Raw genomic sequence first — 15,222 nt, forward strand, 5'->3', positions numbered from 1 at the left:
CGGGCCCCTCGGCCGCCTTCCGCCTGGAGGGGAGCCCGCGCCGTGTTTCCGGTGCGGGAGTGGCGGGGAGTTGAGCTTTCCTGGGAAGTGATTGCGGCTTGTGGTTTCCGTGGTCGCACCCTCCTCCCCCTCCCCCCTCCCCCTTCCTCCTCTCCCCTCCCCCCTCCCCCGAAACTGGGCGGTGCGCGGCCGGGAGTGGCGCTGGGCCCGGGCCCCCGCGGAGGGCGAGGTGGGGCGGCGGGTCTGCGCCCGGCCGGCGGGGAGGGGGCGCCGCCCCCGAGCGGACTTCGGCGAGAGCGCGGGGAACCTTTGTTGTGAGGTTGCTCGGCCTTCCGTGCGCTGCGCCCGGGGCGGTCCTTGTCCTCACGGGCGGCGCCGCAGGCTCCCTCTTGACTCTGGAAGGATCGTGCGTGATTGGAAGCACTTGTTGGAAAAAAATGTGGCCCGAATGCCTGACCCTGGCTTGGCGGGAGTGGCTTCCCGAGGTGCGGGCGGCCCTCGGCTCAGGCCGGGATTGGCCGACGTCCTCTTAGGGCCTCTGGCGTCTCTGTGACATTTCTTCGGTGTTCGTTTGGGACGGAATTTGCAATTTAGAAGAGTAAGATAGGTTAAGTCTCCCAACTAAAATTAAGGGCCGTTTCGTACTTATGTTGAAGGAAACGGTTACATCATTGTATTGTTGCAACAGGATGTGCGTTTCTATGAGGATATTTTGTTCAGCAGTGACTTTTTCAACGACTGCAAGTATATGTTACTTTAAAAAGATATATAAATTAGATTAATGAGGATATGTTAACTTTGTTTTACAAGGCGAAAGAGAAATTATCCATAGCCTCTGCTCAGTTGTTTACCCTTCTGGACTTTATTAAGTTAAATAAGCTTTAAAAAATTTATTTATTTATTTATTTATTTATTTATTTATTTATTTATTTGAGAGAATGAGTGAGCGGGAGAGAGCACGAGTAGGGGGAGGAGCTGAGGGAGGAGGAGAATCGGGCTCCCTCCTGAGCACTGAACCCCTCGTGGTGTCGATCTGGAGAGGGGCCTAATAAATTTTGTTTGGAGTCCAGAAAGTGTCTGGAAGGGAGTGGCATTTATTTGAACTGTATGAAACGCGATTCGGGTTTTGTCAGTGGAGGAAGCATAAAAGGCAATAGGAATTGGTGTAATTACAATATGACTCTTCTGATTTTCCTTGTTTTTGGCTCTTCTCTCTCTCTCTCTCTTTTTAAGATTGTATTTATTTATTCACCAGAGACACAGGCAGAGGGAGAAGCAGGCTCCATGCAGGGAGCCCGGTGTGGGACTTGATCCTGGGTCTCCAGGATCAGGCCCTGGGCTGAAGGCACGCTAAACCGCTGAGCCACCCAGGCTGCCCTTGGCTCTTGCTTCTTATTGTTTTTCCTTTTAATCCACTCCTACCCAAGATTTCTTTCAAACCTATCCCAGTCTCTGACATCATTGAGGTGGTATCACAGTCATTGCCATCAGCAGCATCTCATTCTGTACAGTAATTGAGATCTCCCTCTAAGCTGAGAATCCCTTCTCTGCCCAGTTTCCATGTCTTCAGACTTCAGCGCTCAAGTCCCAAGTTTTCTATTTCGGTAGTGGATGTCTCACCTCACCTGTGTGGTCACCTGTACACCAGAGAGCTATGTGTCCCAGGGGCTTCTCAAATTCAGCATGCCCCAAATGAGACACCTTTCTTTTCTGGAAACCTAAACCATTTGTGGAGATCAACAGTAACTGTTGATCAGGAATTTTTTGAGAAAGTAGTAGCCTGAGACATGACAGACCCACCTGGTTGTTGAAGGTGGTTACGTGTAGTGGTGGTGAAGATCTGGACCAAGGGAACAGTCCTCGGCTTGTGTAAAGATCCTGAGACAGGAAGGAACTTCATGTGTTTTGAGACCTAAGACCTGTATAGCTTGAGTACTTTTGGAGTGGGGAGAAGGTCTTCCACAAGATTGCCAGGGAACAGGTTTAGATTTTACTCTAAGATCTGTTAGAAGCCATAGTAGGGAGTTTCATGATGTGATATTTTATTTATTTATTTAAAAAAATTAAAAAAATTATTTATGATAGTCACACACACACACACAGAGAGAGAGAGAGAGAGAGAGGCAGAGGGAGAAGCAGGCTCCATGCACCTGGAGCCCAACGTGGGATTTGATCCCGGGTCTCCAGGATTGCGCCCTGGGCCAAAGGCAGGCTCCAAACCACTGCGCCACTCAGGGATCCCCATGATGTGATATTTTAAAGGAAGATGGTGGGAGTGAGGTGGTGCTGATGAAAGAAGCTGTAGTTTGGGGAAGTGAGACAGGGTTTAAATAAGGATTGGGTGTAGGGGCCTAGGCTTATCTATAACTTGTAGAAACAAGTTATAGATGTTCAATGATGCATACCTCTCTCCCCAACTGTATTCTGTCCCTTTCATGATGAGCTCTTAGTCACGCCTCATGACTCAGGGCTTTCCTTTCTGGTAGCGAACCTCTTCTTACCAGGAGATGTACTCCATTATTCTGTACCTTATATTATTGAGTCCCCATTTGCCTTTTCTGCTACAAAAAAGTGGTCCTGTGAGCCCCTTGGTAGCCTTAGCCTTTGACTTGCATGACCTGGAGGGCAAATGAGATACTGTTGAATGAATGAGGAAGAAAAAGAGTTTAACATCTAGAGTCTAGCTTGTGGGTGGAACTATGACAATGAGGCAATGGTCAGATTATGGAGAGCTTCACAGTCAAAACCGTCTCCATTCCATTGTTCCTCCTTTTCTCATCATGTCTAATCAGAGATGAAATCCTGTTCATCCAGTGTTCCTCTTACGTTAATTCCTTTTTTCTCTTTTCTTTGTTCCACTGCAGTTTAGATTATCTTTTTTTTTTTTTTTTTTTTTTAAGATTTTATTTATTTATTCATGAGAGACAGAGAGAGAGAGAGAGAGGCGCTGAGACACAGGCAGAGGGAGAAGCAGGCTCCATGCAGGGAGCCCGACCTGGGACTCCATTCCGGGTCTCCAGGATCATGCCCTGGGCTGAAGGTGGCGCTAAACCGCTGAGCCACGCGGGATGCCCATCTTCTTATCTTTGAGCTATTGAAACTACTTGAGGTTCTCTGGATAAATTTTTCTATTTTTGTTTGCTTTGGTGGCTTTTTCATATTCTTCCTTTGCCTGAACCTGTTCTCTTTTTTTCATCCATGTGACAAACTCATTTACTCTTTAAAATCTACCTTAGATGTCAGTGCCTCTGGGTTTTCTCTTAGAACTCAGTGCTTCTTGGGTAGCTTGTACATATTCTGTGGTTGCATTTTTCATACTGTTTGGCAAGTATTTTTATATATCTTTATCCCAGCTGGGGGTTTCTTAGAAATGGGGCCTGGGCTTTTATTTTTGACAAAACTTTTTAAAAGATTTTATTTATTTATTCATGAGAGACAGAGAGAGAGAGAGAGAGAGAGAGAGAGACAGAGAGAGAGAGAGGCAGAGACACAGGCAGAGGGAGAAGCAGGCTCCATGCAGGGAGCCTGACCTGGGACTTGATCCCAGGTCTCCAGGATCATGCCCTGGGCTGAAGGCGGCGCTAATCCGCTGAGCTACCCGGGGCTGCCCAAAACTTTTAGAAATTAGAGTATGATATACAAGTAGAAGAGTGCTCAAATCATGCGTACCTAACTACTTAATGAAGTATTTTTTTAAAGATTATTTGTTTATTTATTCATGAGAGAGAGGGAGAGATGGGCAGAGACACAGGCAGAGGGAGAAGCAGGCTTCATGCTGGGAGCAGGACGTGGGACTCGATCCCGGGTCTCCAGGATCACGCCCTGGGCTGCACACGGTGCTAAACCGCTGCGCCACCGGGGCTGCCCACCTTTCAGTTTTTAACACCTAAGCAGTACTTATGTTCATGTGAGAAACTTACTGCTATCTCCTTGCTGAACTGATCAGACTCAGGTTGGCATTCAAGACCTTCTAAATTCTAGGGACACCTTGGTGGCTCAGTTAAGTGTCTGTTCAGGTCATGATCCTGGGGTCTTGGGATTCAGCCCTGTGTCCAGCTCCCTGCTCAGCGCAAGTCTACTTCTCTCCCCACTCTCTGGCTCATGTGCGGTGTGCGCTCTCTTTCTCTCTCTAATAAATAAATAAAATCTTAAAAAAATGCCCCTTCTAAATTCTGGCCCTAAATTAATTTGTTCAGCTTTCCCTCCCTGCTCTCCCTTCCTTCCTTTCTCTCTCTCTCTTTCTTTGTTTCTTTCAAATTTTATTTATTTATTCATGAGAGACATGCAGAGAGAGATAGGCAGAGGGAGAAACAGGCTCCTCCCAGGGAGCAGGATGGGAGACTCCATCCCAGGACCCCAGGACCATGCCCTGAGCTAAAGGCAGATGCTCAACTGCTGAGCCACCCAGGATGGTTTATTTTACTTAGCATAATACTTTCAAGGTTCACTTGTGTTGTAGCATATGTCAGAATTTCCTTCCTTCTTTCTTTTCTTTTAAAGATTTATTTATTTATTTGTTTATTTATTTATTTATTTATGATAGAGAGAGAGGCAGAGACACAGGAGGAGGGAAAAGCAGGCTCCACGCTGGGAGCCTGACGTGGGCCTGGATCCCGGGACTCCAGGATCGCGCTCTGGGCCAAAGGCAGGCGCCAAACCGCTGAGCCACCCAGGGATCCCCATTTCCTTCCTTTTTTAAAGCAGAATTATAATCTCTTGTCCGTTCATCTGTTGATGGACACTTTGGTTGCTTCCACCTTTTAGCTGTTAGTAATGCTGACACGGACATGGGTGTATACATAATGTGTTTGTATCCCTGTTTTCAATTCCTTTGGATAGGAACCCAGAAATGGAATTTTTGGGTCATAAGATAAATTCAGTGCTTACAATTTGCACAGTTGCACAGCAGTGCAACTGCTGTACTATTTTCTACAGTAGCTGTGCCATTTTATATTTTTACTAGTATAGTGTATGAGAGTTCTAGTTTCTCTTCACATCCTTACCAACAATTGTTATTTTTTTTCTTTCTTTTTTAAATAGCCATCCTAACAGAAGTGAGGTGATATTTCTTTGTGGTTTTTTTTTTTTTTTTTTTTTTTTTTTTTTTTTTTATTTTTTTTTTTTCTTTGTGGTTTTGATTTGCATTTCTCTGATTAGTGACCTTGAACATCTTTTCATGTGATTATTGGCTATTTGTATATTTTCTTTGAGGAAATCTCTGTTCAAGTCCTCTGGTAATTTTAATCGGGTTGTTTCCTTTTTTGTTCAGTTGTAGATGTTCTTTATATGTTCTGAATTTAAAAAAAATTCCAGTGTAGTTAACAGAAAATGTTATCGTTTCAGTTGTACAGTGTAGTGTTTCAGCAATTCTGTTCATTACTCAGTACCTATTCATGTTAAGTGTACCCTTAATCCCCTTTACTGATTTCACTCATCCCCTACCCACCTCCCCCCTGGTACGAATCAGTTTGTTTTCTATAATTAAGAGTCTATTTTTTGGTTATTGTTTTTTTTTCCTTTGTTTTGTTTCTTAAATTGCACATATGAGTGAAATCATATTGTATTTGTCTCTCTGATTTATTTCCCTTAGCATTGTACTTTCTAGATCCACCCAGTTGCAAATGGCAAGATTTCGTTCTTTTTGATGACTAATATTCCATTGTGTATACCACATCTTCTTTATCTGTTCGTTAATCAGTGGACGCCTGGCTGCTTCCATAAGTTGGCTATTGTAAATAATACTGCAGTGAACATAAAGATGCATCTATCTTTTTGTTTTTGTTTTCTTAAGATTTTATTTATTTATTTGACAGAGAGCACAATCAGAGGGGTGGCAGGCAGAGGGAGAGGGAGAAGCAGGCGCAGGGTGCCTGATGTGGGACTCCATCCCAGGACCCTGAGATCACAGCCTGAGCTGAAGGCAGACGCGTAACTGACTGAGCCACCCAGGCGCCCTGCATGTATCTTTTTGAATGAATGTCTTCATATTCTTTGGGTAAATATCCAGTAGTGAACATACATTCTGGATATTAATCCCCTTTTAGTATATGTTTTGTAAATATTTTCTCTTAAGTTTTTGTGTTGCCTTTTCACCCTGTTGATAATGTCCTTTGATGCACAGAATTTTAAATTTTGATCAAGGTCAGTTTATCTATTTTTTCTTTTGTTGTCTGTTTTTGGTGTTACGTATAAAAAGTCGGTGAATACAATGGGTTGGAGCGTCTCTATTTTTTTCTTTTTCTTTTTAAATCATAAATTTATTTTTTATTGGTGTTCAATTTGCCAACATACGGAATAACACCCAGTGCTCATCCCGTCAAGTGCCCCCCTCAGTGCCAGTCACCCGTTCACCCCCACCCCCCGCCCTCTATTTTTTTTCTTTCTTTTTTTTTTAAGATTTTTTTATTTTATTTTTTTAAAAGCTTTTTATCTTTTTTTTATTTTTATTTATTTATGATAGTCACAGAGAGAGAGAGAGAGAGAGAGAGAGGCAGAGACATAGGCAGAGGGAGAAGCAGGCTCCATGCACCGGGAGCCCGACGTGGGATTCGATCCCAGGTCTCCAGGATCGCGCCCTGGGCCAAAGGCAGGCGCTAAACCGCAGCGCCACCCAGGGATCCCTATTTTTTTTTTTCTTTCACCACTTTAGCTATACTGTGGATACCTTGAAGGCAGGAACTAAGTTACTATTGTAGACCCTGTTTTCCTCCAGCAAAGTGAGCCAGAGTGAGCAAGGAAAAAGTAAGGACAATTTTTTAAATATAATTTTTATTTATTTTATTTTATTTAATTAATTTTTAAAAAGATTTTATTTATTTATTGATGAGAGACACAGAGAGAGGCAGAGACACAGGCAGAGGGAGAAGCAGACTCCATGCAGGGAGCCTGACCTGGGACTGGATCCCCGGTCTCCAGGATCATGCCCTGGGCCAAAGGTGGCGCTAAACTGCTGAGCCACCCGGGCTACTAAATATAATTTTTAAAAGGTCATAATGAACAATAACCAGTTATGTTTAGAGTGGGGTGTTTCCTGCTATTGCTAATTTGTCATTGATTGTGTCTGTCTCATGAATTATGATGATAACATGTTTTTAGGAGTTTTTAATCTAAAAGTCCCAAGTGGAGAGTGTATGGAGTTTGAACTTTGTCACCTGCATAATGAATAAGATTATTTATTTATTTATTTAGTTTGTTTTTTTTTTTTTAAGATTTTTATTTATTTATTCATGAGAGACACAGAGAGAGAGAGAGGCAGAGACACAGGCAGAGGAAGAAGCAGGCTCCATGCAGGGAGCCCAACATGGGACTCAATCCCAATCCCGGGTCTTCAGGATCAGGCCCTGGGCTGAAGGCAGTGCTAAACCACTGAGCCCCCCCCTCCCCCCCACCCCCCAGGCTGCCCCAAGAAGAGAATTTGTAAAGAATATTTATTTGTTTATTCTTTAAGATTTTATTTATTTACTTGACAGAGCGTAAGCAGGGGGAATGGCAGAGGGAGAGGGAGAAGCAGGTTCCTGGGGATCAGGGAGCCCAATGCCAGGCTCCATCCCAGGACCCTGGGATCATAGACCTGAGCCGATGTCAGATACTTAACCTGAGGAGCCACCCAGGTGCCCCTATGAAGGATATTTAACTTCTAATGTGATAAAATGGTAATTTATTCTTTCATTTATGGAGTCCTGAACAGGAAATGTTTTTATCCATATTAAGTGGGTTGTCCTACAAGTAAAACTAGTGAACTAGTTCAGTATTTAAATAGTATTAAATTGCTGCTTCCTTTAGACTCTCTTAGACAACAAATTCTTTGGCTAGATGCCGAGCTCCTTCAGGGCAATTCATTCTTCTGAATCTTTGACTCCTGTGATACCTGACTCATTTGTAAACCCATAGCAGATACTCTTTGATAAATACTGTATAAGTTATAATAGGTATACATATGCTATATGTAGGATTGTGCCAGGGGGTGGAGGCATGGCTTTACATTCAGCTTATTCAAGTTTTTTTGGTAATAAAATTTATAGCACTTAGAGATAAACTCTGTTAATAACATTTTGGTGTACATCTTCTAATCTTTTTTTCTAGGTATGTATACTGTCTGTAACTTATAAATATTTTATTTATTTATTCATTATTTATTTGTTTATTCATTCATCCACACAGAAAGAGAGGCAGGCTCCATGCAAGGAGTCCGATGTGGGACTTGATCCCGGGAATCAGGTTCAGGCCCTGAGCCAAAGGCAGACGCTCAACCGTTGAGCCACCCAGGTGTCCCTGTCTGTAACTTTTATAAAAATTAGTTTTTAATGTATGTGCTCTTTTGTAATCTTTGTAATCTACTGGCCATTTATTATAATTTGAACATTTCCCTATTAGTGGGATAAGATTGACTTTTTTTTTTTAAGATTGACTTTTATTTTAAGTATCACTTAGAAAAAAAGACTGCCAAATAAACTAGGCAATGACGTCATATGTAAGATACATCCGAATTTTAGAGACTTAAAAATGTAAAATACATATGCTTTAGAACTGATGACATGATTAATTGTATAATCCTAATATAGCATGTTAATGTTATTAATGCTAATAATGCCCCTACTATTCTGTTATGTAGCTTCTTTTTTTTTTTTAATTTTTTTTTTTTTTTCATTTATCAATGATAGTCACACAGAGAGAGAGAGAGAGAGAGAGAGGCAGAGACACAGGCAGAGGGAGAAGCAGGCTCCATGCACCGGGAGCCTGACGTGGGATTCGATCCCGGGTCTCCAGGATCGCGCCCTGGGCCAAAGGCAGGCGCTAAACCGCTGCGCCACCCAGGGATCCCTGTTATGTAGCTTCTTTTTAATCAACTCTCTGTTAAACATTTAGTTTGCTTCCAGAGCTTCTTTAGTGTAGCTAAATCTTCTGCCCATCCTTGATTATTTATTATGGATAACTTTGAAGTGGAATTCCTGGGGAAAAGTTTTGCTGTTGTTTAAAAAATTTTTTCAGGGGTACCTGGGTGGCTCAATTGGTTGAGCATTGAGCATCTGCCTTTGGCACAGGTAATGAACCCATGGTCCTGGGGATTGTGGGATTGAGCCCCATGTAAGACTCCCTGAGTCGGCTTCTTCCTCTCTCCCTCCTCTCCCCTCCTCTCCGCTTGTGCATGATCTCTCAAATAAATAAAATCCTTAAAGTTTTATAAATCTCAAAAAAAAAATCTTTAAAGAAAATAAAAATGTCTTGTTATGTTTTATCAACATGGATTATTTGGTACGTTAATTAAAAATTTTTTTTTAAGATTTTATTTATTCATGAGAGACAGAGAGAGAGAGAGAGAGAGAGGGAGAGAGAGGCAGGGAGCCTGATGTGGGACTCAGTCCCCCACCTCCAGGATCACACCCTGGGCTGAAGTTGACGCTAAACCGCTGAGCCACCCGGGCTGCCCCCTAATTTTAAATTTTTTTTAGGAACTGTCATACTTACCATATTACATTCCTACGGGCAGTACACAAGGGCTCTAATTTCTCCACATCTTTGACAACACTTTCTGTCTTATTTTTTTCTTTTTTCTTTGATGGTCGCCATCCTAATGAATATGAGGGGTTATTTCATTGTAGTGTTGATTTGCATTTCCCTAGTGACTCGTGGTGTTGAGTATCTTTTTTTTTTTTTTTTTTTTTTTTTTTTTTTTGTTGAGTATCTTTTGATGTGTTTGTTGGACATCCCTGTGTATCTCTGGAGAAATGTTTATTCAGATCCTTTGCACATCATTGAGTTGTTTTTTTGGTGTTTGATTTTAGGAGTTCTCTGTATTTTCTGAGAATTAATCCCTTATCTCATATGACTTGAAAATATTTTCTTCCATTATCTAAGTTGCCTTTTTACCCTGTGGATTATGTCCTTTGTACACGGAAGTTTTTATTTTGATGAAGTCCAATTTACTTGTGCCTTTGGTGATGTATGAAGGAAATCATCTCCGTATCCAATGTCATGAAACTTTTGCCCTGTGTCTTTTTTCTAAGAGTTTAATAGTTTTAGCTTAACAGTTAGGTCTTTGGTCCATTTTGAGTTCATTTTTCTGTATGTTATTTGGTAATGATCCAATTTCATTCTTTTACATGTGGATATGCAGGTTACTCCGCACCATTTGTTGAAAAGACTGTCATTTCCTCTTTGAATGGTTTTGACACCTTTGTTGAAAATAATTTGATTGTAAATGTGAGCTTTTGTTTATGGATTGTTTATTCTCTTGGTCTTTTTTTTATTTTTTAAGGTTTTATTTATTTATTCATGAGAAACACAGAGAGAGGGAGGCAGAGACCTAGGCAGAGGGAGAAGCATCCTCCATGCCAAGTGCCCAGTGCGGGACTTGATCCCAGAAATCCGGGATCACACACTGAGCAAAAGGCAGATGCTCAACCGCTGAGCCACCCAGGCATCCCTACCATGCTGTTTTGATTGCTGTAGTTTTGTATTAAGCTGATGCCAAATTAGCTCCTGACACTAGTAACATTTTGTACATTTTTATTCTGTGATTCAAATGTGTACATGTGTTGTGAAAATAAATTCATTTATGTTATATATATTTTTATTGTGGAAGTGATTACAGAGCTGTGAGAGTTTGATAAAACTTGTGGAATAGTACACCAGAGTAAATCTTACTGTGTGTGAAAGTGATAAAATAGGTAAAAAATAGTCATCGAAAAAAATTTTTTTGCAAATTTGATCTTTGACATATACATAAATAATGAAAACGAAGGTTAATTATCATTTCTGCTTTCTCAGCTTAAATAATTTTTTCCTTATGAGTGACTGTGAAGACACACCCTTAAAAGTATTCAAGGAATACTTGAATACGTTAAAATATGTTATAATGTACACATTGGAGGATTTGAATCTTACTAGTTCCTTCTGTTTTCTTTGAAGAAAAAAAAAAAGAGAAACCTGGGTGGCTCAGTTGGTTGAGCCTATGCCTTTGGCTAGGATGGTGGTCCTGGAGTCCTGGATTTAAGCCTCACAAACGGCTCCCTGCTCAGCGGGAACCTGCTTCTCCCTCTAACTTTGTCCCTCCACCCTGGTCACCCACATGTGCTCTCTCTCTCTCAAATGAATAAAACCTTAAAAAAAAATTCAGAAAAGAAAAAAAGATAAATGCAAAATATATCAGGCTTCTTGGGAGAGCCTTCCTGAGCAACAATTCCTAAAATATACCCAGATGCTAGTGTGCTAGCTTCCAGACCTTGAGGGTCATTGCTTGTGTAGTGTGTTGATCAGCTCAGCCTCTCACAAGGTATGCCTGGGCCAAACAGTCTGGGGAAGTGAACAGTATGGCTTGATATGCCCTGTCTAATGCTGTTTGTTCACTTGCAAGAGCACTATACTAAATTTATGCATTATTGAAAGTTCAAAGCATGCAGAAATAACCGTGCTTCAAAATAAAACTTCCAACATTGCCCTTTCTAAACTCTTGGAGTCTCTAAATGTTCATTATTTTTTTCTTTAGTTTTTTTTTTTTTTTTGTAACTATCAAACTTCTCCATGTGCAAGCATGCCACCAACCCCATTTCCAATGGAGCTTGAAATTAACATGCATTTCTATTTGCTTGTTGATAGACTGCCATCTATCACCTCTACTTTTTGATTGTGGTTTAATTTGTGATTTGTGCTTTTTCAGTGGCTCAAGTTTGGAGTAATGCGTATAATGTAAATATGATTTGAAAGGCTACTTTGTTATTTTTTTAAAGATTTTATTTATTCATAAGAGACACACAGAGGCAGAGAGACATAGGCAGAGGGAGAAGCAGGCCCCCTGCAGGGAGCCCGATGTGGGGACTGGATTTCGGGACCCCAGAATCATGCCCTGAGCCAAAGGCAGATGCTCAACCGCTGAGTGTTATTTTATTTATTTTTTATTTTTTTAAAGATTTTATTTATTCATGAGAGACAGAGAGAGAGAGGCAGAGACACAGGCAGAGGGAGAAGCAGGCTCCATGCAGGTAGCCCGATGTGGGACTGGATCCTGGGTCTCTAGAATCACACCCTGGGCTGAAGGCTGCGCTAAACCGCTGAGCCACCCGGGCTGCCTTGAGTGTTATTTTAAATGTTTATAAAGATTGATTGTTTGGAACAAGTGTTATATGAATAGTATGATTTGGTTTTTAAAGTTCCTTGTGGTGTGTCCTGTGTCGTAATTGTAGTAGAGGAAGAGCATGAATTACACTGTGGAAAGTTGTTATAATTTTAAGCTGTGAAAATTTTTTTTAAAGAGACTTCCAGGGCTTTATAGAAGAAACAAACTATCATTTGCTTTAAAAATTTGTAATGAGGGCAGCCCGGGTGGCTCAGCGGTTTAGCGCCACCTTCAGCGCAGGGCCTGATCCTGGAGACCTAGGATCAAGTCCCATGTTGGGCTCCCTGCATGGAGCCTGCTTCTCCCTCTGCCTGTGTCTCTGCCTCTCTCTCTGTGTGTCTCTCATGAGTAAATAAATAAAATCTTTAAAAAAAACAAAACAAAACAAAACACAAAGGCAGATGCTCAACCACTGAGCCACTCAGGCGTCCCATGAATAATCCAATTTAATCTTAGTGTTAAATAACTGGTTTTTCTTCTTCTTTTTCTTTCTTTTTTTTTTTTTTTTCTTCTTAATTGCTAATTTTAAAGCTAGTTCTTTCCTGGATTACTTAGTTTTGGCTATTGCATTTCATTTTTATTGAGCCTTAGATTCCCCTCATTTTCTTATTCTGAGATTTCATTAGTAAATATTGTCATAAATAAGTTGACCATCAGTTGCTTTTGAAAATGTTTTATTGTTATGGCTGATTAATATTTGACTTTACGAATTGAAGATGTGAGTTGGAAGCCTAATTATCAGGTTACATAATCCTGTACTGGTTTATTAACCAGGTAGGACTGAATCCCTGTTCTTGAAATTGAAAGTGCTGTCATTAACTCAGGAAATGCATTCAGTGTAGCCCATTTCAAGTGACATGAAGGATAGGAATCTTTGCTAATAGTCCATTTACCCTGTGCAGCTCCGATACATGCTTTTCTTTCTAAGCAAAGATGCACTGTTACTATTCTCCCATGGTATATTGAATATTTCATTACGTTAAATATTTCATTATTAATCTAGACTCTTAATCATGGTTTGTGAAAAATGATAGTGCAGTGAATAAGGCAGAACTGAAAGGATAAGTTACTCATCAGTGTTCATGGGGTTTTCTCTTCCTGGGGATCTCTGAATTGGCAAAGGTTTCTTACAATCATCTGTTATCATTTTCTTGCTTCCTTGGACCTGGGGTCATCATGTTCTCAGAAAAGCTGTGGTCTAACTTTGAAGTGTATCTTTAGAAACCTGTCATTTTGCAGGGAAGTGGCTAAGTGAAATGTGAGCTCTATCCCTTGGGAGAAGGGGGAAAAAAACCAAGGGAATGGAAGAAGACTGCAATACTTGAGAGAAATTTAAGCATCTTTGGGGTCATTAAGACCAATGAAAGATGTAATGTTTTCTAGGTGTCTTTATGGAGTCATGATCAAAGGCAACCTTTAGTTTGCTGTATCTCAGTTACAGTGGGAAGGGTTCAGTTAAATGCAATAAACATTTATTAAAAGTCTGCCTTTCAAAGCACTTATTGGGGAAGATGTTAAGAATTTCTAAGTCACCATTGCTAACCTCAAGAAATTTACAAACTAATGGGAGTATTAGCCTTAGTGATATCACTGACAGGTAAGAATTAGCAATCTGTAGCTGTTTTTGCTAATTTATAATACACATTGTTTTAAAGATTTATTTATTTATTTTAGAGACTGCCTGTGTTCGAGCAAGTTGGGGTGGGAGGTGGCAGAGGGAGAGGGAGAGGGAGAGGGAGAGAGAAACCTCTCAAGCCAACTCTTCCCTGAGCCTGGAGCCCAACATGGGGCTTGATCCCAGGACCCCAAGACTGTGACCTGAGTTGAAATCAAGAATCAGATGCTCAACCCACTGAGCCACCTGAGTACCTTGAGAGAGACATTTCTTACTTCTTCAACAAGTGTCACTTGCTAGATGAAACCTGAAACTGTCAAGCCAGTTGTTGATTATTTATAGAATGTTGTTAGGTCAAAGTTATGCTTAAAAAAGCCTTGGTTTCCCTGCTCAAAGGGGAGCTCCCAGTTTCCTGGGAGATGGATGCACGGATCTAGTGCTGTGTATTAAGTGCTGTAACAGAGAAGCTTGTGAAGTGCTGGGGGAACCCAGAAGAGAGGGAACGGCTCTCTCTGTGGGATTAGAGGACACTTGTTTGTGTCTTCAAGGAAGATGGAAAAGACTGGAAAGGTGCTCTGGACAGAGGAAAGGATTTATATAAAGGGGTCTGGACATATGCGTGTGCATTGGAGATTCACAGAGTGGATTCAGGTGATGAGTCTCAGGCTGAGTCAGGTTTGTTTACAGGAGTTTGGGCTTCATCCTGTTTGTGGTGGGGAAGCATCCTCATTTTTTTCAGGGGGGAGTAGGCTCTTAGGATAAATGAGGCTGTCTGGATAATGATTGGAAATGAGAAGATGCCTAGGTATTTTCAACTGGGACCTAGGCCAGAGCCCTGAGACTGAAGGGTTAGTAGAGTGAGGTATTTACTGAGTGCAGAGGAGGGGGGAGGGAGAGGATGAAAGAGGGGCCTAGAGTCTAGTAAGGCAGCTGGTTTGGTGGAACTTTGGTTAGCAGAAATGGGGAAAGCCCATGAGGGAATAGATAGGGAGGAAAATGCTTTCTTTGCAACCTATGGAGTTGGAGGAACTCAGCTCTTCAGTTGCTTGTGGGGAGAAGTCCTTTGAATTTGGGAAATGCCACTCTGGCCACTTTTGGCCTTCACTGTGGCAGCTATGAAGAGGTGAGATTTGCTGCTTTTTTTCAGGTGGGTGAATGGGTGGATAGGGTTGTAGGATTTCTCAAGTAGTATTATAAACAGTAAGAATAGAATGGGCCCAAAGTATTTTTAAGTTAGGAAAAATAAAGACCAAACAAACCTGTAATGCCCCTTAATTTCTTTGGTTATCTTTAAACCTTATTTTTTGCCATTTATTTCATTTTATTTTCCGCCATTTAAATATTTATCTTCTGTTTTCCACTCATGCTTCTTTTTGGAAGGCTTCGAAGTTCTTTGGTGCTATTGTCCCCTCCTATAAACTGAAACAGTTACCTTCCTTCGTCTTGGACAGCAGATTCTCAGTGAGGACTCCCTGGACTTTTGTGGACTCTGCTC

General features: G+C 41.3%; 1 protein-coding gene across 2 annotated transcripts in view; it reads left to right on the plus strand.

The window, feature by feature from the left end:
- CTNNA1 (catenin alpha 1) overlaps positions 1 to 15,222 on the plus strand; it is a 185,544-nt gene that overhangs the window by 478 nt on the left and 169,844 nt on the right. The window lies entirely within an intron of this gene.

This window comes from Canis lupus, chromosome 11, assembly GCF_003254725.2.
Source record: "Canis lupus dingo isolate Sandy chromosome 11, ASM325472v2, whole genome shotgun sequence".
Taxonomy (NCBI): Eukaryota; Metazoa; Chordata; class Mammalia; order Carnivora; family Canidae; genus Canis; species Canis lupus.